The sequence below is a fragment of the Rutidosis leptorrhynchoides genome, chromosome 3 (genome assembly GCF_046630445.1).
Source record: "Rutidosis leptorrhynchoides isolate AG116_Rl617_1_P2 chromosome 3, CSIRO_AGI_Rlap_v1, whole genome shotgun sequence".
In the NCBI taxonomy this organism is placed as follows: Eukaryota; Viridiplantae; Streptophyta; class Magnoliopsida; order Asterales; family Asteraceae; genus Rutidosis; species Rutidosis leptorrhynchoides.
In genome coordinates, this window is record NC_092335.1 from 205146341 (window position 1) to 205151972 (window position 5632).

Below are 5632 nucleotides of genomic sequence, written 5' to 3' on the forward strand. Positions count from 1 at the left end.
ACCATCTCAGTGCGTTATACGAAGAGCCTTATCTTCACAGATAATGTCTGCCCTTATCTTGGTCAACCAGTCCATACCGAAAATAACATCAAAGCTTCCCAATTTAATGGGTATCAAGTCAATCTCGAAATATCTAATGACCCGTCCTAATCCATCCGGACGAAGTCCACATCGATTATAAACAATTCACAATAGTTGATTACATTGCGAGGTACTTGACCTCTATATGATACATTTTACAAACATTGCATTTGTTTTAAAAGACAAATTTTCATTTACATCGAAAGTTGACGGCATGCATACTACTTCATAATATATCTAACTATAATTGACTAAATAATAATCTTGATGAACTCAACGACTCGAATGCAACGTCTTTTGAAATATGCCATTAATGACTCCAAGTAATATCTCTAAAATGAACTAATGCACAGCGGAAGATTTCTTTCGTACCTGAGAATAAACATGCTTTAAAGCGTCAACCAAAAGGTTGGTGAGTTCATTAGTTTAACAAAAATAATCATTTCATAATTTTAATAGACCACAAGATTTCATTTTCAATTCTCATAAATATACGTCCCATGCATAGAGACAAAAATAATCATTCATATGGATTGAACACCTGGTAACCGACATTAACAATATGCATATAAGAATATCCCCTATCATTCCGGGATCCTCCTTCGGACATGATATAAATTTCAAAGTACTAAAGCATCTGGTACTTTGGATGGGGCTTGTTGGGCCCGATAGATCTATCTTTAGGATTCGCGTCAATTAGGGTGTCTGTTCCCTAATTCTTAGATTACCAGACTTAATACAAAGGGGCATATTCGATTTCGATAATTCAACCATATAATGTAGTTTCACGTACTTGTGTCTATTTCATAAAACAGTTATAAAAACAGCGCATGTATTCTCAGTCCCAAAAATATATATTGCAAAAGCATTTAAAAAGGGATTAATGAAACTCACGCATATAAATATTGTAAAACAGTTAATAAAGCATTTGCATGTATTCTCAGCCCAAAAACGTAAATAGTAAAAAGGGCAAATGAAACTCACGCATGTAAATATTGTAAAATAGTTAATAAAGCATTTGCATGTATTCTCAGCCCAAAAACGTAAAGAGTAAAAGGGGCAAATGAAACTCACGCATATAAATATTGTAAATCAGTTAATAAAGCATTTACATGTATTCTCAGTTAATAAATATTGTATAGAACTCATAAATAGAAAGCTCATGAAGGCCGATAAAATCTATAAAGACTGCACTTTATACTTAGAAGGTAAACCATTTTTGGTGGACCTTATGCCTATAGAATTAGAAAGTTTTGACGTAGTCGTGGGAATGGATTGGTTGTCCAAGAATAAAGCCAAAGTCACGTGTGTCGAGAAAGACATTCGTATACCCTTAGATAATGAGGAAACGATGATGATTTATGGAGATAGAACTGGCGTGAAATTGAACCTGATCTCGTGCATGAAGGCACAAAAATACTTGAGGAAAGGATACCATGCTATCCTAGTGCACGTAAAGGAGATTGAACCCGAAGAGAAACGAATAGAAGATGTACCCATTGTTAGGGATTTCCTAAATATCTTTCCCGAAGAACTTCCTGGACTTACACCTCATCAATCTGTGGAATTTAAAATCGACTTAATGCACAGAGCTTCACATGTTGCTAAATCACCTTATAGATTAGCACCATCTGAATTAAAGGAGTTGTCGAACCAATTGCAAGAACTATTTTATAAGGGGTTTATTTGACCAAGCTCATCACCGTTGGGAGCTCCAATTCTTTTTGTCAAGAAGAAGGATGGATCTCTACGCATGTGTATAGACTATAGAGAGTTGAACAAGTTGACAATCAAGAATAGATACCCGTTACCAAGAATTGATGACTTATTCAACCAACTTCAAGGATGTTCCGTGTATTCGAAGATTGATTTAAGGTCCGGATATCATCAATTGAGGGTCAAGAAAGAAGACATCTCGAAGACTGCGTTTAGAACACGTTATGGTCATTACGAAATTTTAGTGATGCCATTAGGTCTAACAAACGCACCTGCTGTGTTCATGGATCTCATGAATCGAGTATGCAAACCCTACTTGGACAAGTTTGTTATCGTATTCATAGATGACATCTTGGTGTACTCGAAGAGTAGAGAAGAATATGAGCAACACTTAAGGTTACTACTGGAGTTATTGGAGAAAGAGAAGTTGTATGCAAAATTCTCTAAATGTGAGTTTTGGCTATCAAAAGTGCAATTTCTTGGTCACGTTGTTAGTAATCAAGGAATTCAAGTGGACCCGACGAAAATTGATGCAATTAAGAATTGGGAAGTGCAAAAAACACCGACACAAGTACGCCAATTCTTAGGACTTGCTGGTTACTATCGAAGATTCATTGAAGATTTCTCAAGGATTGCTCGACCATTGACTGCACTAACTTACAAAGGCAAGAAGTATGTATGGTCAAATGAGCAAGAAACCGGTTTTCAACTATTGAAGCAGAAGTTAACCTCCGCACCTATTGTATCATTGACTGAAGGGAATGTTGACCTCATCGTGTATTATGATGCTTCGCGCCAAGGAGTTGGTTGTGTTTTGATGCAACGACAAAAAGTCATAGCTTATGCATCACGCCAATTGAAAATACATGAGCAAAACTATACCACTCATGATTTGGAACTTAGAGCTGTTGCCTTTGCACTCAAAATGTGGAGACACTACTTGTATGGAACTAAATACACGATCTTTACCGATCACAAAAGCCTACAACACATCTTGAATCAAAAGTAACTCAACATGAGGCAACGACGTTGGGTGGAGCTATTGAATGATTATGACTACGAAATCCGTTACCATCCTGGAAAGGCGAATGTAGTTGCAGATGCTCTAAGCCGAAAGGCAAGAGCTAACCCACTACGAGTACACGCACTAAATATGGTAGTTCATACAAACCTCACGTCACAAATTTGAGATGCACAACTCGAAGCACTTAAGGAAGAAAACGTGAGGGATGAATCTATCAAAGGGTTGGAGAAGCAATTTGAAGTTAAAGGTGATGAGACTCGATACTTCACAGGACAAATTTGGGTACCAAAAGCTGAAGGATTGAGAAAGTTGGTGCTAAATGAAGCACATAAGACAAGATATTCGATTCACCAGGAGCCGAAAAAATGTACCATGACTTGAAAATGTTATATTGGTGGCCTGGAATGAAAGCGGATATTGCTACTTATGTTGGAGCCTGTTTGACTTATTCTAAAGTCAAAGCCGAGCATCAAAGACCTTTTAGATTATTGCAACAACCAGAGATTCCTGAGTGGAAGTGGGAACGTATTACCATGAATTTTATCACGAAGTTACCCAAGACGGCAAGCGGTTATGATACCATTTGGGTGATAGTTGACCGCCTAACAAAGTTTGCTCATTTCTTACTGATTAGAGAAATCGACAAAATGGAGAAACTTGCACAAGTATACTTGAAAGAAGTTGTGTCAAGGCATGGAGTGCCAATTTCAATAATATCCGACCGTGATAGCTGATTTATATCAAGATTTTGGAAATCTTTGCAAGAAGCTTTGGCAATGCAACTAGATATGAGTACTGCATACCACCCCTAAAATGACGGACAAAGTGAAAGAACAATACAAATGTTGGAAGACATGTTGCAAGCATGTGTGATCGATTTTGGTAAAGGATGGGATCGATTCTTACCATTAGCTGAGTTCTCTTACAATAACAGTTATCACTCAAGCATCAACGTACCACCATTTGAAGCACTTTATGGGAGAAAGTGTAGATTACCGATTTGTTGGAATGAAGTAGGTGACCGCCAGTTAACTGGTCCCGAGTTCATTCACGAGACTACCGAAAAGATTGTGCGAATCAAAGAAAGGCTAAAGACGGCCCGAAGTCATCAAAAGAGTTATGCCGACGTTTGAAGACAACATTTAAAGTTTCAAATCGATGACATGGTTATGTTAAAGGTGTCACCTTGGAAAGGTGTGATACGCTTTGGCAAATGAGGAAAACTAAGCCCGAGATATGTAGGGCCATTCAAGATCATCAAACGTGTTGGACCCGTAGTCTATCGACTACAACTACCTCAACAACTCGCAAGAATACATGATGTCTTTCATGTATCTAACTTGAAGAAATGCTTGGCGGAAGAGGATCTTACTATCCCACTAGATGAACTGCAAATTGATGAGAAACTGAATTTCATCGAAGAACCTGTAGAAGTTATGGACTATGATGTTAAACGGTTAAGGCAAAGCAAAATACCAATTGTCAAGATTCGGTGGAACGCACAACGAGGACCCGAGTTCACGTGGGAACGTGAAGACTTAATAAAGCAAAAATACCCCCATCTGTTTTCAAATGCAATGCCGACTGATGGCAACGACTAAATTTCGGGACGAAATTTCCAATAACGGGTAGGTACTGTCACAACCCTACTTTTTCCATTTCGTTTTCTATTAAGTTAACGACCGATAGATAAAAAAAATGAAATTTAAAACTTAGGAAATGTCCTAGGTCGACTTTAAATCCAACCCGGTTAGGAAAACCGATTGGTTCTGTGAAACCAACGAGATGATTGGGTAATTGAAATAACTAAAACTGTATGGACTTGGATCATCATCATTAAAAAGCATTTAATGAAATAAATAAACACGAATAAAAGGTGCAAGGACTAGGCAGCAATAAGTTTGTTATGACAACCAGTCCGTTGGGACATTACGTCTAAAATCCGCTACGCCACACAAGCCCATAACGGCATCGGTTAAGTCCGTTACGCCACTTAAGCCTGTAACGGCATCGGCTAAGCACGTCACGACAATCATGATGATAAGTCTGCTATGCCACACAAGCCCGTAATGGTATCAGTTAAGTTACAATGACGATGGTAAGTCCGTTGCGGCATCGGCCAAGTCCGCTACGGAAACGGCGACAATAAGTCCGCTTTGGCGTCAGAATTAGCACGTTATGAAGGCGATGATAAGCCCGATATTAATAAATCCGGTACGTTGCTATGTTTGAATACATTGGAGGTGGTGATAAACCCGTGACGGCATCACAATAAGCTACAGAGGTGACGAGAAGCTAGCTCGTGACGGAACCATAATAATTTTGTCAACACTGCATTTGAAGCACGATAGGGAGGTGACAACAAATCCATGACGGCGCAAGGATAACATTTGAAGACCGTTATGGTACGGTAATACAATCGGTACCTTTTACGAACTCATTTGACGACCGTTACGGATGCCGCTATGGAGGCAAAAATCGTAATGGCACCAAGATAACCGTAATGGCACCACTTACGGAGGCCGCTAGGGAGGTAAAAATCAAATCCAGTACGGGATGGCATCCATTTAGAGTCCATTGTTACGGATGTGATTATGATGCAGTTATGCCGTTGGGGTGTGATCACCTCCCAGCCCGTGATAATGTAGGTTATGCCGTAGATGTTATGCCTTGTACGTGACGTCTTCTGGATGTGACACCATTCTCGTGCGTGATACAACTCCGCCATGCGAGGGCGTGACAGAAATTTTGATGTGATAACGATACAAATGTAATATGGTACGTTCGTGCCGTTCCTGACGAGATCTGACT